The sequence below is a fragment of the Neofelis nebulosa genome, chromosome 16, assembly GCF_028018385.1.
Source record: "Neofelis nebulosa isolate mNeoNeb1 chromosome 16, mNeoNeb1.pri, whole genome shotgun sequence".
In the NCBI taxonomy this organism is placed as follows: Eukaryota; Metazoa; Chordata; class Mammalia; order Carnivora; family Felidae; genus Neofelis; species Neofelis nebulosa.
The window spans coordinates 7714316-7735624 of NC_080797.1; the positions used below are offsets into that span (position 1 = coordinate 7714316).

At 43.3% G+C, this 21309-nt stretch overlaps 1 long non-coding RNA gene across 11 annotated transcripts in view; it reads right to left on the reverse strand.

The window, feature by feature from the left end:
- LOC131496843 (uncharacterized) overlaps window positions 1–21309 on the reverse strand; it is a 250187-nt gene that overhangs the window by 44399 nt on the left and 184479 nt on the right. For 6 of the 11 annotated variants that reach the window (XR_009254664.1, XR_009254667.1, XR_009254658.1 and 3 more), the window contains one exon: window positions 4088–5383. The exons of 3 other annotated variants lie outside the window; for them this stretch is intronic. This is a non-coding gene — a long non-coding RNA (uncharacterized LOC131496843). Of the gene's footprint in view, window positions 1–395; window positions 1168–4087; window positions 5384–21309 lie in introns of those variants that run through there. 2 more of the 11 variants (XR_009254657.1, XR_009254663.1) reach the window with 2 other exon arrangements.

Below are 21309 nucleotides of genomic sequence, written 5' to 3' on the forward strand. Positions count from 1 at the left end.
GCCTGGTGTATAATTATGGCAAGAATATTTTTTAATCTAACTGTAATTCCATTTAGGAATTTGGATGACTTGAGCTTTGTGCCTGTAGCTTATAATATCACCAGAAACCCTTCACGGCACTGGAACCCTTTAAGTCGGTTACCTGCCGATGCTCAAATACATACATATATAATTTTAATGGTGCCCATTATACACAGACTTCCATTATAGCACTATTTCCACTCAGTCATAATTTTATGAAAAATTCCCCTATTGGCTAAAATTTTCCAGGCTTAATCATACTCTGGAGGTGAACTTTTTTCAATTAATCTCCACTTAAGCCAATTTTGAGCTCTTTGGATGAAGGAAAAATATATATGCCAGACTCTTAAAAATAACTGTCAAGCGGGTTCCTTTTTTTTAAATGTTTATTTAACACACTAACATTCACACTTCACAAGACTGATGTGCCGGCATCTCAATTTCCAGATGACAGAGGCAGAGGTGTTTTATTATTATTATTGTTATTTTTTGTTTGCTTAGAACCACCCCCCCCACCCCCTGCAATAGCTTGCTCAGTTATCTCCTCTGCCATGGAGAATTATAGACAAGTCTGTAAAGCAGGTATTTTATTTTAAGCTTGTGGGGGCACTTAGCATCCACGAAACTGAATTCAGCTAATACACATCAACTCTCCTTCTTACGACCCTGGCAAAGTTTTCCAATTTGGGACTAATGAGAAGAAAGTCATTTGGATTATTGATCCAGTGTGAGTCATCTAGAATGGGGAAAGAATGGGTAATTACCACTGTTTTGAATCACCTCCATTTATTTTTTTTTTCTAAACTTTATTTTGGAACTTCCAGCCTCTGTTGATTATGTTATTTCTCCAGAGGAAAACAGCCTCTGAGTGATCCCTCTGAGCAACTGAGAGGCAAAGCCTTCTAGCTTTTGGTCATGTCTCTGATTCTTTGGTTTTCTTTCTCTAGCAAATGCTTTGTATTCAGTCTGTACAGCTTCATGTGGTTGATTGGGAGCGGGAAGTTTGCCACAACACACATAGCCATCCTCTGCAACATGGCCAGAAAGGGCAGGACAGGAATGAATTCTTTGCTGGATTCCTTATGTCCAGGTCTTGGTGCCGATTGACAATGGATGGGGACTTTCTTCTCGATTCCAAAGAAGTCTCTTAGCACAGTTATGTAGAAAGGATTAAAAAAAAACAAACCCTAATGAATTTTAATTGTCCTTTCTCCAAGCTCAAGTTTTCATAGGTTGCTTAAGGAAGAACCATGTCTGAGGACCTCTAACTGGGTGAGGACAGTCTTCTGCAGGAGGGCTAAGATGCCTTGGCCTGTTGACTTCTGGTCTCCCTACATTTTCCTTGTCATCCTTGACTTCTCCATGTTTTCTGCACAACAAGCACACTGAGCTTTTGGTCCTAGAGCATGCGATGCTACCTCCTGCCACAGGACCTTTGCATAGGCCATTCCTTTTGGCTACAACATCCTTACCACTCGTCTTCTGGTGAACCTGCTGTTTCTTCAGGAAAGTCCCCACTGACTGTCCCCGTTAGGTCAACCTCCACACCCCCAATGTCTGTTCTCACACCACCATACACTTCCCTTTGATGGTACTTGTCACTGTGATATTCTCACATTGACTTCTGTGATTTTTCTTCTATTAGTAACTTTGTTCCTACTGGCTCCATGAGGGTCCAGACCATGTATACTCCCAACGCCTGACATGAGACCTTACACATAGTAGGTGCTCAGTAATTATTTCTTGGATAGATGGATGGATGAATGAATTTACTTTGGAAATTCCCTGGAGGGGAGTCATATACTGCCAAATACCTTGGCATCCGAAGAATTTGTCTGGTCTGGTTTATGATGTTGTTCCAACGTTGGCATGTAAGACCCATGAAATGAGAGCATGGACAGAGAGGAAACAGGGCAAAGAGGACCTGAGAAAAACCCTCAGTCAAGGGCTAAGTAAAACACCTCCTGAGTGATATTGTAAACCTGAAAGTTGACCTTAGAGACTGTCCCTCAGATTTTACAGATGAAGAAAAGGAGGCTCAACTTTCTACCAGTAGTTACTGACGGACCACACCCCTCCTAACTTCATCCATCCCTGGTCCACTGCTCTTGTGAAGAGATGGTCCTTGGCAGAGGTGAAGAAATGGAATGGAGGGCAGAACTTAACAGTAGTGGGAGCCCTGAGCTGCGGAGACCACAGGAGAGGAAGAGAGTAATGAAATCATTACGGAACCCAAAGGGTCCCTGAGGGCTATGGCTAGGGAAGAAATTGGACTTCCTTCCTCTGCTCATAGATCCAACGTAGAAAGCTTTACTAGGAAATCCCCGAAGGAAGAATTGCCATCTTTTCTATCATCCCCAGAGAACCCTTTAGTCTATAATCTGTAAAGACAAAGGCAGTCAGATAGAAGAAGGTACCCAATTATCACGGATTCTCTCAGTAGAGCTGAGCGGCTTAAGGCATAGGTTCTAGGCCAGGCTCCTGAGGGTGAACCTCACCAACTGGGTGATTTTGATCAAGCCCCTTAACCTCTCTCTGACTCAGTTTTCTCATCTATGACATGGGAATAATTGAACCTGTATTTTTTAGGGTCAGTACGAGGATGACATATAATATGATTATAAAGTACCTATGCATGACACCTGAGAAACGCTTGGTATGACCTAGCATTCAACACTCAACGGATTTGTACTGAGTGCTTACCAGGTGCCTATAGGGGACGAGGTCAGGTCGTGGGGGCATGGGTCTTACATTATAACAGGGGAAGAAAGATGAATTTGAGAAACAGGAGATTTGCAGAGTAGGCTCAAAGCCCTGAAGAAAGTATTACAGAAGTGGAAAGGAAGGAGGAATTGGCCACTTCAAATAGGTTGGATCAGGAGATCCTCTTTGAGGACACGGCATTGGACGTGAAGGATCCAGCCACGGAAAGAGGTGAGGAAAAGTGTTCTCGCCCAGCAAATGCCAGAAATGGAAAGTCCAAAGTCTTGAGATGGGAACGTCCTTATGCCCAGGGCCATGAGAAGCCGGAAGTTTCTCAGCTGGAGTGAGACAGGATCTGAGTTATGTTTAAAAAAAAAAAAAAATCCCTCTGCCCCAAACCCAGAGAATGTACACCACCACCAGTGAGCCCTATGGGTTTGGGGAGATAAGGATGTGTCCATGCAAGGTCATCAACTCTCACAACTGTTCCACTCTAGTGGGGGATGTTGAGAGCTCACGAGCCCATGTGAGCGGGGGTGGGTTATGTGCAGGGGCATGTGGGAAAAATCTCTGTACCCTCCACTCAATTTTGCTGTGAACCTAAAGCTGCCCTAAAAACAAACTCTCAGTTAAAAAAAAAAAATTAAACTAGTTAATTGGGGGAAAAAAAAGTAGAAAATTTTGGTGTAAATTCTGGTGTAGAAAACAGGTTTTAGTGGGGCAAGAGCCAAGGCAGAGAGACCAGTCAGGAAGCTAGCAGAGAAGGCGAGGTGAGGGAAGGAGGGGTGGTGGATGGCATGGGGTAGATGGACAGGGTGAGCAGGGAGAGGGAGCCCATGTGGTCAAGATAAACTTTAGAGGTAGAAGCAAGAGGGCCAGCAGTGGGGAAGGGGGGGGGGGGCGGGGAGGTGGGAGGCAAAAGGGAGAAATCAGAGATGAGTCCTAAGTGTTGGTCTTGAACAACTGGAAATAGTGGTCCTGTTTATCGAGACGGAGACAATCGGGACGAGAGACCCTGGAGATTATAGTGTTTGCCTTTGTTCTTACAATGAGGGAGGTGGATCTGGGGTTCCAGAATTGCGTGGTGTTCAATAAAATATGCCCCATCTCTTAAGAGTTTTAAGGACAGAGAAAGTACTGGGGGGATCTGTGCGGGGCTCAGTCGGTTAAGCGTCTGACTTCAGCCCAGGTCGTGATCTCATGGTTTGTGAGTTCAAGCCCTGCATCAGGCTCTGTGCTGTCAGCATGGAGGCTGGAGCCTGCTTCGGATCTTCTGTTCCCTCCCTCTTCCTCCCTCTCCCCCATTTGCACACAATCTCTCTCTCCCAAAAATAAACAATAAAAACAATTAATTAAGTATTAATAAATTATATTAATAAAGTAATTTATTAATATAAATAAATAAAAGTAGTTTATGAGGTTTTTAGAAATCTTATTTTACACCAGGTGATAAAATCTGAACAACTCAATGCCACTTTCACGGAAGCATTTTCTTCTAACGGAAACACAGTTACAAGAACGCTAGACCAGGAGTCTTAGGAAAGATGTCATTCCCACTCAGCCACTAAAAGTCACCTGCCCTTTCTGGGCTTTCACTGATTTACCTGGAAATGGAGGGCTGTGGGGCACCATGTCCTTTCCGGATGTCACATTCCATCAAATGTTGGCCGGAGCGGGATACACTTTTCCGACATTGACAATGAAGGTGATGCGCCCTGCATCCATCCATTTGCATTTCGTGGTTTTGGATTTCCCAGATGCTCTGCAGTGTAGACCATCGCTCTCATAGCCTGTCAGCTTAAGAGCCCTTATTCACCATGCTGCACAAGCAACTCAGCATAAATGTTGTCGGGGGCCACATGTCCTGGAGAGAAGTCATTTTCAACCAAGAGGGCCTCAAGTCACAAGACTTTCCAGCTTTGATTCACTTTGGGCAGCTGCCCGGAGAGCCTGGAACCACAGAACCGCCCCGTGAGGGACCGTACTATGTGGGAGGCAGTGGGTTATCAGCCTTGTAAACTCACTTTGTAACAAGCGCACGGCTTTGACTTGACATGAAGGCAAAAATCAGGGCTACAAAATGGTGAGCCATGAGAAAGGAGCAAGGCAGGGTGGCTAAGCGTGAGAACAGCCGGCTAGGGGCAGAGTCTGGGCTTCGTTCCCACCGCCCCACTAACCAGGTGTGTGTGTCTTTGGGCAAGTCATTCTGGGAGGCTCGGTCTCCTCAACTGGAAAATGCTGTGTGCTTGGACGGTTCTCTCTCTGGTCTCTTAGCTTGGAGATTCCACGAGCAATTGCGGGGCCTCATGGATGCTGTGGGCACAGCACAAGAGAATAGTAAAACAGTATCGTTTGGCCCAATTACTGGACTTGACACTTCCTGTTCATGCCCTGGGAAAGAATTATCAGGCAAGGAGGGGTGAAGCTCATAGAGGTGCTAATGAAGGGTTTCACCTTTCCCTAAAGGGTCTTTGGGTGAGATCCAGGACAGGTGGCAGCTAGAGGGGAGTGGTGATTAGGAAGGCATCATCAGGTGGTACCTGCAGGGTGAGGTATTGACTTTGCCCTTCTCTGTAGTAGGAGAATGAACAGATGGAGTGCTAGACCCCCACATCTTATTAACTTAACCTTGAATGTGCAGACAGGCAGAAGCATAAACCTGTAACCAAAAATAGCATTTATTATCGATGTCTTCCTTAAAAAAAAAAAAAAGGCAAATCCCATATTATTTTGATCATCTCCATGGTCTCTTAAAACATATAGTTGGAACTGGAGGATAGGATTCAGAGAGAGAGTTGTTTTCCCTCTGGGCTTTTTCTTTTCTTTTCTTTCTTGAAGTAGGTTTCATGCTCAGCATGGAGCCCAACGTGGGGCTTGAACTCACGACCCTGCAATCAAGACCTGAGCTGAGATGGAGAGTCAGAAGTTTAACCGACTGAGCCACCCAGGTGCCCCTCCTTTGGGTTTTTTTTTTTTTCAACGTTTTTTATTTATTTTTGGGACAGAGAGAGACAGAGCATGAACGGGGGAGGGGCAGAGAGAGAGGGAGACACAGAATCGGAAACAGGCTCCAGGCTCTGAGCCATCAGCCCAGAGCCCGACGCGGGGCTCGAACTCACGGACCGCGAGATCGTGACCTGGCTGAAGTCGGACGCTTAACCGACTGCGCCACCCAGGCGCCCCTCCTTTGGGTTTTTTAAAATGGAAATTAATGGGGGGCCTGAGTGGCTCAGTTAGGTGGGCGTCCGACTTTGGCTCAGGTCACGATCTCACGGTTCGTGGGTTTGAGCCCCAAACGGAGCTCTCTGCTGTCGGCACAGAGCTCACCTTAGATCCTTTGTCCCCCTCTGTCTCTGCCCCTCCCCTGCTCACATGCTCTCTCTCAAAAATAAATTAAAATGTAATGAAAATAAAATGGAAATTAAAAAAAAAATAACATAAGTTTAAAAATAACGAAAATAAAATGGCAGTTAATGATCAGTGTTTTGTCAGTGCAACACTCCTTACCGTGAAGTCTGTGACTATGTGAGCCATTCTGATTTCGAACATTCCTAAATGTCAGCAACCATCCGTGTCCTGGAAGCATTTCATGTGGGAGATGATGGCTCTATTAGGGGTTTTATGTGCTAACCCAGGGCAGAGACTAGCTATTACTTCTTGAATCCTGCTATCTCTCCTGTTTATTTATTCAACAAATGTCAACGAGTATGTCTGATAGTTCATGCGCTCTGCCAAGGACTGGGGACAAAGTGATACGGTACCGACAAGTCCCAGCTCTCTCCTGCTTCTTATATAAATTCGAATTCCTCTGCTATTTTTCAAGTTCCCCTGTAACATGGCTCCAGTCTATCAACTCAAGCTATTTTCTACTATTCGTCAACCTAAATGTTCTACCCCACTCTGATGCTTGTCCCCACACATTATGTATACACCCCCCCCACCCCAGCATATAGACAAATAGAATGCTCATTTCCCTGTCTTTCATTTTCTCATGTCTGCCTACACCAGCGATGACTCTACCCTCGTCCATGTACTTCTCCAAAACCTACTCCTATTTTAAGGCTTAACACAAATCTACCTTCTCCGAGAAGTGCTTTGTGAACACACGAGTCCAATCCAATGGCTACTTCCTCCAAGGTTCTGTACCCCTTGACCACACATCTAGTTGACCATTTTCAGACACCCATCTTTTTCCTTCTCTTTTTGTGTGTGTTGACTTGATCGGCACATGTGAATTCTAAAACTTGACCCCAGAAAGGTCAACCATACGTCCACCTTCGTTAGCCGCATGAGATTTGAACAGCGTTAGTCTCAAAGGAAGTTCTCAGTTACCTCCTTGGCTCATCACATATTTTGTCTGCAATCAAGATATGTTTCTATAGAGACGGTAGAATCACAACCATATGGCAGATGTTTAGAACAACAGGCTTTAACTGACTGCATTTATTTGAACCTTAAACATCCCAGACCTTTCCCTTAACTATCACCATTAAAACTACAAAACATCAAAGGATATCATACTTGAAAATGACACGTATCTAAAATATCTAACTACAACTTACTACCTTTCTAACTTCAATCACTACATTAAACTAAAAATCAGAGTATTTAAAAAAAAATTTTTAATGTTTTTTTATTTTTAAGAGAAAGAGACAGAGCATGAGTGGGGAAGGGGCAGAGAGAGAAGGAGACACAGAATCCAAAGCAGGCTTCAGGCTCTGAGCTGTCAGTACAGAGCCCGATGTGGGACTTGAACTCATGAACTGTGAGATCATGACCTGAGCCGAAGTTGGACGCTTAACCAACTGAGCCACCCAGGCGCCCCTAAAATTAGAATACTTTTAAGGATTGTCTCTTCTCTACTGCTATGCGATGTCATCTTGCTCTTAAATTGAGTAGCCATATATGAGTATCTATTTCTCAACTTCCATTTTATTTTACTGGTCTATTTGTCTGGCCTTGTCTCTATATTGCCTGGTTTTAATTACTGTACCTTGACTGTATAAAACAATCTTCAGTAGAATACATCTTCCTACATTATTTTTCTTAAAGAATGTACTTTTGTTGGTCTTGTGCATCTCCAAATGAATTTAGAGATCAGGTTGTCAATTTCCACAAAGAAACCTGCTGGTCCTTTCATTGGAATTGCACTAAATGTATAGATCAACTTGGAGATAATTGGTATTTTCACAATATTGGGTCTAACCTTGCATGAGCATGATATATCCTGTTATTTAGGAATATGATAGCCATATGGAAAGAAAAAGTAAAACATGATTCCCTACTTCACACCATATGCACAAATCAGTTCCAGGTAGATTTAAAGTCTAAGTGTGGAAGATAAGACAATATAGCTTCTAGAAAACAATATCAAAGAATTTTTTATGCTCATGGACTAGAGCAGGACTGCTTCAGCGGGGAAAAAAAGCTAATCATAAGAGGAATAAGCAATAAATTGGACTTCACTGATGTTAAAAATAATAAAAAGACACAATGAAACAGTGGAAATATAAGTTACCAAATGGGAGAAATATTTACAAAATCCAACAAAAGGACTGTACCCAGAATATATGAAGACCTCTTACAACTCAATATGAAAGAACATAATATCTCCTCCCAAAAAACTAGGCAAGGAACTTGAAGACGAATTTGACAAAGAACATCAAAATGGCCAATAAATGGGATGCCTGGGTGGCTCAGTCAGTTAAGGGTCCAACTTTGGCTCAGGTCATGATCCTGCAGTCTGTGAGTCTGAGCCCCACTCAGGTTCTGTGCTGACAGCTCACAGCCTGGAAACTTCTTCAGATTCTGTGTCTCCCTCTCTTTGCCCTTCTCCTGCTCTCTCTCTCTCTCTCTCTCCCTCTCTCGGCCCCTCCCCTGCTCTCTCTCTCTATTCCTCTCTCAAAATAAATAAAGAAATTTAAAATTACATATATGTTGTTTGGTATTAACTACTTAAGTTGAAAATATGTATGATCCATGACTTAAAAATTCTACTCACAGTTATATATCCAGTGTGCACCAAAGACCAAACACATACCAAGAAGAGCAACACTATTTTTTTAAATTTTTTTTTTTTCTTTTTTTTCAACGTTTATTTTATTTTTTGGGACAGAGAGAGACAGAGCATGAACGGGGGAGGGACAGAGAGAGAGGGAGACACAGAATCGGAAACAGGCTCCAGGCTCTGAGCCATCAGCCCAGAGCCTGACGCGGGGCTCGAACTCACAGACCGTGAGATCGTGACCTGGCTGAAGTCGGACGCTTAACCGACTGCGCCACCCAGGCGCCCCTACTATTTTTAACAGTAAAAAGAAAAAGGAAAGAACCCTAATCCATCAAATTCTATCAACAATAATCTAGATAAATAAATTACGGTTTTTCACCCCTTAGAAAACCATGCAACAGTGAAAATGAAGGGGTCTAATTCTACATGCAACACCATGAATGAATCTCACAAAAAGTGTTGAGCAAAAGAAACCAGCAAAAAACAAAAAACAAAAAACAAACAACGGGGCGCCTGGTGGCTCAGTTGGTTAAGTGTCCGACTTTGGCTCAAGTCTTGATCTCTGGTTTGTGAGTCCGAGCCCCACGTCAGGCTCTGTGCTGACAGCTCGGAGCCTGGAGCCTGCTTCGGATTCTGTGACTCCCTCTCTCTCTGGCCGTCCCCCACTCTCACTCTGTCTCTCTCTTTCTCAAAAATAAATAAACGTTAAAAAATGTTTCAGAACAGACAAAACCCACAGAAGATCATACTGGGTAGTTTCATGTATATATGGTTCAAAAACAGGCCAAACTAATGTATGAGGGGGTTGGGGAGAGTAAACAGTACTTGGAAAGAAATATGAGGAATCTTCTAGGTAACACTCGGGGTGGTGATTACTTCGGTGTGCTTATTGTGTGGTATTTCATCAAGCCATAGGTGTGTAATTTGTGCACTTTTTGTATGTATATTTCAATTAAAAGAGGATTTTAAAAACCAGATAAAATCTACCAATGCTACTTTTGAAATTGCGTATAAAATACAAATTCAACTAATGTCCTAAGTTTCAGAAAAATCTAAAGCAATATATAAAAGAAGAAGAACGCCTAGGGAGAGATTGGTGTCTTTTTTATCCAATGCCATGAGTTTTCCATTTTTACTTGGTTAACCCATCCTTTCTTTGTCACCCATTTCTGTGCTGGGTCCCTAATACCCTACCGATGGGCTGAGAACACCGCTTGGCTGTTTTAACCCAAGTCACTTTGACTTCCTGTGGTCTTGCCCCGGCCAGAGGGGTCTTACACCTCTGGCACACTAGTCTCACAATTGCCCATTTTCAGAGAAGGAAAATCCTTTTGACATTTGACTTTCTCTCTCAACCTGAAAAATGACTTTTAATCTTCCTGGTTAGAAACTTAAAAAGGCGAGGTGCCTGGGGGGCTCAGTCGGTTAAGTGTCCGACTCTCGATTTCAGCTCAGGTCATGATCTCACGGTTGATGAAGTCGAGCCCCACATTGTGCTCTGTGCTGATAGCGTGGACCCTGCTTAGGATTCTCTCTCTCCTCTTTCTCTGCCCCTCCTCCTCACTGTCTCTCTCTCCCTCAAAAATAAATGAACATTAAGAAAAAAAAAGAAACTGAAAAAGACTTTAGAAAAATACTGTGCTATTGTTACTTGCCCTTTCATTGCTATGATTTTTAACATCATATTGACATCCTCTGAAATCGTCAATTAAACCAGAGTTTGAGATTTCAAGACTATGTTGGGTTTTAGGTTTTTTTCATTAATGGCACTTTTCTCATGGGCTAAATTCTAACTAAATTGCTCTCTCTCGGCCCTTTCTGTTCCGTTGCGTTAGTTGGCCTGTCCATCCATAATACAGCACACGCTCTCTTAATTAATGCAACTTAAAACAGATCTTTATATCTGGCAAGGCAGAATACCCACCTTCTCAGTGTTCCATCCCTACCCCAGTAGGAAGTCACTGCTGCCACTGTCATCTGGTCCTCTCTTTGGGGGAGGAATAGGATTCATAACCAGCCATTGAAGGGGGGCCTTGTGACTTGTTCCGGTGCTGATTGTGAACACAGGGACATGTGTTACTTCCAGGCCATTATACTTAACTGTCAGTTTGAGACCCTCTACAGGTCTCTTTTATCAGTCAAACAAACAAAGCCAATCATCAATGGGCCATGTTGCATCAGAAATAGGTCTTTGCTGTTTTAAGCCACTAAGGACGGAGGGACTGCATGTTCCTGAATCATAATCTAGCTTATTCTGACCAATACACACAAAACCAATTGATGTTTTCAAGAATGTCTGGATATTCTTTTCTTATTGGAATTTCGGGCGGAATTGCAGGAAATCTGAAGATTCATTTTGGAAGAGTTGACATCTTCACAATATTGAATCTCCCTGTCCAAGAATGTGCTATGACTCTTCACTTACTCCAAGTCTTTACTATTCAGAGTAAAGTTACATAGATTTCATGGAAAAGAATATAAAGTGAAAGTTAGGCTGGGCATGTGTTTCTCTTTACTGATTATTTATATTTGTTATCAAAATGTGAGGACATTTAATCACCTTTTAGTGGGTCATCTTGGCAAATTTTCTTGATTGTCCTAATAGCTTTGAATCGAGTCGCTTAAGTTTCCCATGTAGAGGGGCGCCTGGGTGGCTCAGTTGGTTGAGTGTCTAGCTCTTGATTTCAGCTCAGGTCATGAATCCCAGGGTTGTGGGATCGAGGCCCACATTGGGCTCCATGCTGTGCATGGAGCCTGCTTAGCGTTCTCTCTCTCTCTCTTTTCCCCTCTGCCCTTCTCCCCTGTTTATGCACTCTCTCTCTCTCTCTAAAATAAAAAAAAATTAAAAAATTTTAAGAAGTTTCCCATGTAGAAAATTAATAGTGCCAAATAATGGTAATTTTCTCTATTTTTTCCTACTAATTAATATCTCTTTTTTTCTATTTCCTATCTTGCTATGTTGATGGGAATTCTAGAATAAGATTGACAATACCTATGTATTGGATTTTTTTTTCCTTTTGTTCTTTGTTAGAGGTCAGCAAGCTTTTTCTTCCGTAAAGAGTCAAATAGTAAATATTGTTAGCTTTGGAGGTAATACTATTTCTGTCACAACCACTCAACTCTACCACTGTAGCATGAAGGCAGCTAGCTATACACAATAACTAACAAATAAACATAACTGGTTTTGGCCTGTAGACCATAGTTTACTGAACCCTGATACATTTTAATGACAAAGCTTTCAGTGTTTCACTATGACTATGATTTTTTTGGCCATTTTAAGGAATAAAACTTCAATTATAGATTGATGAAGTTTTCTTTTGTTTTTTTTGGAGGGGGGTTGGTAATCCTTTCCTTTTGGACATCAAGATCATTACATTAATTTTTTTTTTACATATTAATTGCATTAACTACATCTCGAGAATATTCTACTTATTACCTAATGTTGAACCATCCTTATATGCCTACCACACACTTAGTCATAATAAATTATTTTTATTTATTCCTGCATTTTATTAACTGCCCGTTGACTGGATCTCCACAATGTACCAGGAGCTCTTCCAGAAGCAGTAAATACAGCAGTCGATAAAAGTCATGCTTCCATGGAGCTTAGATTCTAGTGGGAGGACACAGATAATAATAAGGGACACACAAGTATGACAGGTGAAGGATAATGAAGCAGAGTGAGTGACAGGCTAGCATGCTACTTCAGAAATGGGGTTCAGGGAAAGCCTCTCTGATCAGGTGACATTTAAGGACGTGGGGGGGTGCCATCTAGTCAACCAAGCAATGGACATACTATACTAAAAAAAAAATCTCAGGATAGGGACTGAAAGGGATGCTGGGAGTACACAGTAGAAGCCACTAACATAGTCTTGCCTGGGCCACAGGGTGCCCAGACATTTGGTCAAACATTATTCTGAGTATGTCTCTGAGGGTGTTCCTGGGTGACTCACGTGAGTCAGTAAACTGGATAAAGCAGATTGCCCTTCTTTTTTTTTTAAATAAAAAGTTTATTTATCATAGAGAGAGAGTGCACGCACGCCATGGGGGAGAGGGGCAGAGGGAGAGAGAGAGAATCTCAGGCTCGGCGTGGAGTCCAACCCAGGGCTCCATTTCATGACCCTGGGATCATGCCTTGAGCTGAAGTTGAGAGTCCAAAGCTCAACCAGTGGAACCACCCAAGTGCCCCTGCAGACTGCCCTTGCTAATGTGGCCAGGGTTCATCCAATCCGCTGGAGATCTGAATACAGCCACAAAAAGACTGAGAAAGAGGGAACTCCTTTTGTTCCTGTTGCCTGACTGCCTCGAGCTGGGTCATCTGTCTTCTCCTGCCTTTAGACTCAAACTGAAACATATCGGCTCTTCTTGGGTATCTAGCCTGTTGGCCTTCTGACTGGACCCTCCACCGTAGACTCTCCTGGTTGTCAGCCCTTCAGATGGGGATGAGAACCACACACTGTCTCTCCTGGGTCTCCGACTTGGCAACTGCAGATCTTGGGACTTCTGAGCCTTCCAAGTCCCATGAGTCAATCCCTCATAATAAATCTCTGTCTTTCTTTCTCCCCCTACACCCACACACCACACACATTCATTCTACTGATTTTGTTCTTCTGAAAATCCCTGGCTAGTACAATGAGCAGAAGAGAGAAATGTTCCATAACGGCATGACTTACAGTCTCAAAACTGGGAGTCAAGGGCAGTTTCAAGCAAACGAAAGTTCAGCAGGGCTGAAGCATGTGGGATACATGAATTAGAGCCAACGACATTGAGCAACGTGGAGACACTGAACTGGATTTCATCATATACCAGGCATTTTAAGAAGAGAAATTATTCAGGCTAAGGCTCTGGCTCAAAGCAAAAAGAAATTAAAGCATAATAGGGGTGCCTGGGTGGCTCAGTCGGTTAAGCGTCCGACTTCAGCTCGGGTCACGATCTCGCGGTCCGTGAGTTCGAGCCCCGCGTCGGGCTCTGGGCTGACGGCTCAGAGCCTGGAGCCTGCTTCCCATTCTGTGTCTCCCTCTCTCTCTCCCCTTACCCCGCTCACACTCTGTCTCTGTCTCTCGAAAATGAATAAATGTTAAAAAAAAATTTTAAAGCATAATAAAAGGGCGGTCCCCTCCCCCCCAAAATTGTAGCCAGATGGGGAAATTTTAAAATGTTCTTTTAAAATTAGTGTTGGGCCAGGGGTACCTGGGTGGCTCAGTCGATTGAGCGGCCGACTGCTGCTCAGGTCATGATCTCCCGCTTCATGAGTTCGAGCCCCACAACGGGCTCTCTGCTGTCAGAACAGAGCCTGAGACGGATCCTCTCTTCTCCTCTCGCTGCCCCTCCCCCACTTGCACTCTCAAAAATAAATAAACGTTTAAAAAAAAAATTAGTGTTGGGCCAAAAGGCACATGAAAACTTCAATTATAAACTTTTTAGAAATTTAAAAAATATAAAGGATACGATCAAAGCCCCCCAAAAATAAAAGGGGGGGAGCCTTAGGTTTATCAGAAAACAAGAAAGACTGACAATAAAATACTCGATTCTAGAAGTTTAAAAAAAGTTGAGGAAAAAACCCCAACAAGGATAAAGAGCCTCTCTTCCTGCCATTCTCTACATAGAGAGCTCTTCTCCAATATCTTCCTGCCTCCTGCAGGTGACTTCTGTTCAAACGCCACTGACCAGAGCTTTCCCCGAAGCTCAACTCTAAAACGGCATGATATCCTGTCACTCTGTCATTCTGCTTTGTTATCCTTCATTTGCCATATTCCGTGTGTCTTTGTTACCACCTGTACCCTCCCCCTAGAACATAAGCTCCGTGGGACTAGGGACCTTGGTCTGTTTTGTCCCCTGCTGCACCCCCAACTTCTAGAAGCGTGCCTGGCACGTGAGTGCCTGTGGCAGGGTCTGCGACCAGCCTGTTGACATTTTGTCCCCTATCGAGTATAAGGCTTGACATTTGGCAGACACAAAATAGATATTTATTGAACGTGTGTTATCATGTTTCACTGGAGATTTAAAGAAATCAATATTTTGGGGAGTACACAAACCTATATACATAGTTATTAAATCAAATGTAATAATTAAAATATCCCACTCATTTGGGGCGCCTGGGTGGCTCAGTTGGTTGAGCGTCCAACTTCGGCTCAGGTCATGACTTCACAGTTCATGGGTTCCAGCCCCGCATCGGGCTCTGTGCTGACAGCTTGGAGCCTGAAGCCTGCTTCGGATTCTGTGTTTCCCTCTCTCTCTGCCCCTCCCCTGCTCATGCTCTGTCTTTCTCCTTCTCTCAAAAATAAATAAACGTTAAAAAAATTTTTTTTTAAATATTCCACTCATCTATGTCATATTTTGTCAAATCCTAAAAGTCGCATTGTGTTAAAAATACAATACCAAGGGGGCACCCGGGTGGCTCAGTCGGTTAAGTGTCCGACTTCAGCTCAGGTCATTATCTCACAGTCTGTGGATTCGAGCCCCATGTCAGGCTCTGTGCTGACAGCTCAGAGCCTGGAGCCTGCTTCCCATTCTGCGTCTCCCTCTCTCTCTGCCCCTCCCCAGCTCATGCTCTGTCTCTCTCTCTCAAAAATAAATCACATTAAAAAATTTTTAAAAAATTGATACCAAGATTGTATCAACTGTTTCTCATCTATAATATATCTCAACATGATTTTTTTTTTTTTGGCACATAAAGTTTCATGACTCTTTTCTTGTTTTGAATTTTTCATTAATACCACATAACCCTTTTTTCCCCCACAAATCACAAATGCTTTTAGTCTTAAATTCCATTTTGTGTGATAGTAAAATCATGCGCTGAGTTTGTTTTTTTCATTTTCCTGAAATACTGAATATTTTCACTCTTTGTGCCATGTTACTTTGGGCCTCTCTACTACAAACAGCTAGGATTTGCCTTTCACTCGATCTGAAAATTCTTTTATCTTCTGCTCAGAAGTTTAGCCTGTTCTCATCTTTTTCAAAAAAATATTTATTGTATTTCTTTTGAGAGAGTGAGAGAGTAGGGGAGGGGCAGAGAGAGGGAGACAGAGAATCCCAAACAGGCTCCACACTGTCAGCACAGAGCCCGACGCGGGGCTCGAACTCACGAACTGTGCGAGATCATGACCTGAGCCAAAGTCGATGTTTAACCGACTGGGCCACCCAGGCGCCACCCCCCCCCCCCCCTTCTCACTCTTAATGTGACAACAGTGACCCTGGTCATATCTTTGTTATCACGTTATACGCGTTCTATTTCATGAGAATCTTTGTACTAGGACATCTTTCTAAATCTAGCTCTTTCTTCTACGTGGCCTCTCTATGCTCCTCCTTTATGGAGGCCACAGTGTCTGCCCTGGCAAACGGAGGGCAGCTGAGAGTCTCTGATGGAGAGAAAACCCGGTCTGCCCTAGCTTTCCCCCTTGCTGAGTTGTTCCTTCATTTCCTAGCACAGATAAGCTACGGACCCAGCAGGAAAAAAAAGGGCTCCAAGGAGCTGATGCCCGTCTCTTGTTGGCCCCCTCGTCCCCGACACCCACATCCACTTGAGAGGCTTATTCCAAGCCTCTACCTACACTGATTTCCCAGCATACTCAGTGGCATGATGGAGCTGCTTGGGTGGCCTTGCAGGAGCCAAATCTGTGCATCTCTCTCTTGTCTGCTGTGGTAGGCTGAAATTGGCCACGGCAGGAACATTGACACGGTGCATCACATCAGGGCTTTGTTTGTCCGGAGTGCTGGTAAACCCTTCTCCACTCACCACTCGTCCCTGCCAACACCTGCCTTTTCTAAACAAGGGGAACGGAGACTTCGTTATCCTTCGCGCTTCCTCTGTAGTGTGCCCAGATACTTCGAACTTTGTAACGTGTTGCTGAAATTCCATCCTCATTTTCAGTGCTGATGAGGCATTTCCTTGGTTTTTTTGTGTGTCCCCTGGGTATTTTAACACGGTTTCTGCGTGTGGGGTAGGGATGGACCCCTGATCTCCAGTTATCATCTGTTTCAGAAGTCCCCGTGACGTGTCTTCATCCCATCATCCATGCAAAACATGGGCAGATTTATGCAGGTCCCTGTTTGCTGCCTTAATTATCACTGCTCTGCCAAATAGCACTCGCTCTGCCACTAATGATTCTAATCTAAGCTGGGAATTGATGTTGACAAAACACAAGCTGTTTAGTTTCTGCAGAGGCTGATCAAATCTCCTATGGAAAACAGAGGCTTTACTAGATATCCATAATCAAAGCCCCATTGATTGAGGAAAAATCCAGCGGATACGCAGGGAGGTAGGTAATCAGATTCTCTGAGAAGGTAGGAGGAAATATTCAAGATTATGAATATATCATGGCCGTTATATCACTGAGTTATCAGGTTGTCCCTTAACTAGATGTACATGCTCTGTGGAGGTCCCCCCCAAGGCTCATTGTTAAAATACCTCATTTAGGGCAAACTTGTCAAGGCAACTGGGTATGTTTTAGGGCTTAGAAAGGAATACGGTTAGCATGTGAGGCAAAACCAGAGAGATTATGGCCATTTTGTAAATCAAGAAGACTTTATAGGAGGAAATAGGGAGCCATTGAAGGTTTTTAAGCAGGAAAACAATGCAATAAAAGTTGTAATTAAGAAAGATTAGTCTGGCAGTGTTAGGGCAGGATCTATATTAAGACCCTTATATGGGAACAGAGATAGAATTAGGAATGAGTTAAAAATAAAAAATAAAAAGACAGAGAGAAAGAGAGAAAAAGCATCAAATCTCTTCTACTTTTAGTAGGCACTTAAGGTAACGCATAGACTGGGAAATACTCGAAGTCTTGCAAAGCTTTCTCAGTTCATTAAGTTAAATTGCCTCTTTGCTCTCACTTAGTATTCATGAATGCCAGAGCTAGTCCTGTGTTACAACACAGGGAGTCTCCAGGCAGCCCAGGGACCTCTCGAAGACTCCTTTTCACGCCGTTTCATTGTTGCAGGGAAATGAGCACCGTTAGCCAACAGCCCACATGCAGTGTGAACCTCCCACTGTCCTCTTTTCTGGAGCAGCTGAAATCTCATCCATTCTTAAGGGAATAAAGAAACTGGAGCCCAAGCCTGTTAACTCTCATTCAAGAGTCATTAGACGGCCATAAAAATTCAACAAGCGTACCAAGATGACTGGGGGTTCTTGCAGGCTTATGGCAGGAAAGAAATGGTATCTGCCATGGGTAATGGTCAGTGCTCATCCTTGAGACAGATAGGACTCCAGCCGAACCTCTGGTTGTCAAAAATCGCTGTTCCTGCCTGGAACACCTGTCCCGTGTGCCCACATTATCTGATTCCTACACAGGATCCAAGCAAAGCCTACCCTCCCTGGTGAATCCTTGCCAGCTCCTTGAGTTCACAGCCGTCCTTGACTTGAGCTGGAACAGGTTTTCCCTGCAGCACAAAATGGCATTTGGCTGGTGTTTCCTGGATGGCTATTTATCCTTTCTTGCATGAATTTTCTCTCTAACTGGATTATCAACTCCTTAAAGAAGGAACCATGTCTGACACGTCCTCCAAGGTCGGTGGCATCAGAAGACAATGCAGGTGTGGAGGTTAAGCTCATTCAATATCCTTTATTCCAAATTAGGCTCACTGTGGTGAGTCCTCCCAAGCCCCAAGCCCAACCATTTATCCCTCAGTCTCAATAGTCATCCGTGGCTACTCTCTTCCTAAAAAGATAGAGGCGATACAAATTAAGTTCCAATAACTTCCTTCCTCTGTGCCCTATGCGTTTTCTTTTCCTCCCCCCGCATTTTCAGGGGCAAAGCTGGTAACTTCCTTTTGGAATCTGCTTTTGAAGTCACCCCGTCTTCTACCCCCCACATTTTCAATCCGTCCCCTTCTGCTACAAGGGGCGCCTGGGTGGCTCAGCTGGTTAAGCGTTGACATCGGCTCAGGTCATGGTCTCGCAGTTTGTGGGTTCAAGCCCCATGTCGGGCTCTGTGCTGACAAGTCGGAGCCTGGAGCCTGCTTCAGATTCTATATCTCCTTCTTTCTCTGTCCCTCCCTTGCTTGTGCTCTGTCTCTCTGTCTCTCAAAAATGAAGAAATGTTAAAAAAGAAAAAGAAAAAAAAAAGAAAAGAAAAGGAAGGCCCTCCCTTCTTCCTTTGCACACCGTGGTTCTTCCCTCTCCCTTTGCAGAGGCTACGCCATTAAAGCACCCTTCACGCCATTCTCTTTCTCAGCCCCTTTCAGAGAACCTGCCCGGGGGCATCTTTCTATCCCACGTTCCTTTTGCAATGTCCAAAGGAATAGAAAATAAGGGATAACATAATTTCAAGCCTGGAAAACAGGAAAGGTGGCCTGGAATGAGGAAAGAGCCAAGCATCCCTTCTGCTCCATAGATATGAAGGAAAAGGTGTTCTGGGCAACAAGTGGACGGTATTCCTAGAAGACCAAATTATACCCAATAGGAACACTGCAGAGGAAATGAAAAGAATTCTCCCTAAGAGGAAATACATGTCCTATATACATGTGGAAAGACTGAGCATAATCAGGAATCAAAGCAAAGCCCATAAATGCACCACTGGACTACCATTATTTTACTTGATAAACTGACAAAGATACAGAAGGAATACTTCTGGTATTGTTGAGCCTATGAAGAAGTAACGAGAGGTGTATTTTTCGAGTAAAAATTCTGTGCCTAGAAACTTAACCTAAGTAATCAAGCACGTGTACACACACATATGAACAAAAATATTTAAAATGTCGAAAAGTTAAAAACTGCTAATAAGAAAGGGATTACGTCAATGATGATAGCCCTGTTGCAGTCATCGTAAATTACGATTTGCGTATGTTCGTTGACATGGAAAGCTATTCGTGGTGTACTGTTTTCTAAAATCAACAGATTCCATGTTACTCTATAAATAATGTTCCATTTCTGTTTACATAACAACCTAAATGTATATTTGGAAGACAATTTATAAATAATAAGTGTTTATCTTTGAGTGGTGGGTTGTGGATGACTGGGTTTTGTTTGTTTTGGTTATTACAATTTTTAGTTTTTTTTTTCTACAATGAACAATACTCTGTATGATTTAAAAATAACACTTCTGTTGGGGCACCTGGATGATTCAGTCAGTCGAGCGTCCGGCTTTGGCTCAGGTCATGACCTAGTGGTTTGTGAGTCTAAGCCTCACTTTGGGCTCTGTGCTGACAGTTCAGAGCCTGGAACCTGCTTCAGATTCTGTGTCTCCTCCTCTTTCTGCCCCTCCCCTGCTCATGCTCTGTCTCTCTCTGTCTCTCAATAATAAATAAACGTTAAAAAAAACCACACTTCTGTCTATACTGTATTCACTGAAATCTTTGGATTTTGTTCTTCCTTAGAAAAGAGTGGCGGTGGCCTCTTCTTCTTCTGCTCCTTCTTCTCCTCCTTCTCCTCCTCCTCCTCCTCCTCCTCCTCCTCCTTCTTCTTCTTCTATTCTTCTTTCACCTTCCTGCAACATTTCATATAGGTGACTGTATAAACTCCTTTTCCATCTTCTTGGCTTTGCATTATTTTGTTTTTCTCCATCTGTAACTCTCTCCCCTTGTTGATTTTCCTTTATATTGGCGTGCCACCATATTGCACCATCTACCTTTTTTTTCTCTTCTCTTAACCTAGATGATTTACACTACTGCCTATGCACACATAACTCAAACATCCGAATCTTCACAATTCCAGCTTACCTCACAAAATCATAGCTCCAAATACCCGCTGGACTTCCTGAGTGCAGTGTTTATTCTGTACCTGCTATTTTCAGGGAACAGTACCTAGAGATGACACCACAGTGACAGAGGGAGCCCACCTTTGAGGAACACACAATCTCCACTTGGATTTTCTGATTTCAATATATTTAACAACAAATGTGTCTCCTCACCTTTTCCTAAATCAGTTCTTCTTCCCCATGTTCCATTTTCTGTTACCAGCACAACTAGCATTGTAGTTACCAGCCCCACCTGTTACTCCCTTAACAAGTGAGGGGCCTGCCACCATAGTAGAACTCAGCCTCAACATATATTGGAGTTACCTAGGAAGCTTTAAAATATACCAATGCTTGTTTCGCACCCCCCAGAGATTTTATTTAATTAGTCTAGAATGCCACTCCAATTTAGGAGTTTAACATTTCCCCCGGTGGTTCTAATATATAGCCAGTGTTAAAAGTCACTGTACCAGAGAAAGGTCAGGACTTCATTACTGATTGCATGATGAAAGGAGAATGGTCAAACTTTTTTTAGTACTGTTATTTCCTAGTAATAATGCCCAAATTCACTATCTTTCCCTTGGATGGTCAAGGCTGAATTGGCTTTCCCAGGAAAGTCAACTCTTTATCCAACTCAGCTCCAGCCTTTATAACATTTCCAGAATGTATGGAGAGAATATAATCATCCTGCCATTTAGAAACCTCCATGCTCTGACCTGGATGGATCTTTTCAGTGTTATTCCACATTCAAACGTCAGTTAAACTGGACTGCCTGTTGCTCCCCAGTGTCTCTGTCCTGACTTTGCTTTTGCCCCTGCCATTCCTTCCACCTTGACTACCCTTCACTCCTACCTGTCAATCACAATTCCACCAATCCATTAGCTCTGAGGATTGATGTCTAACCAG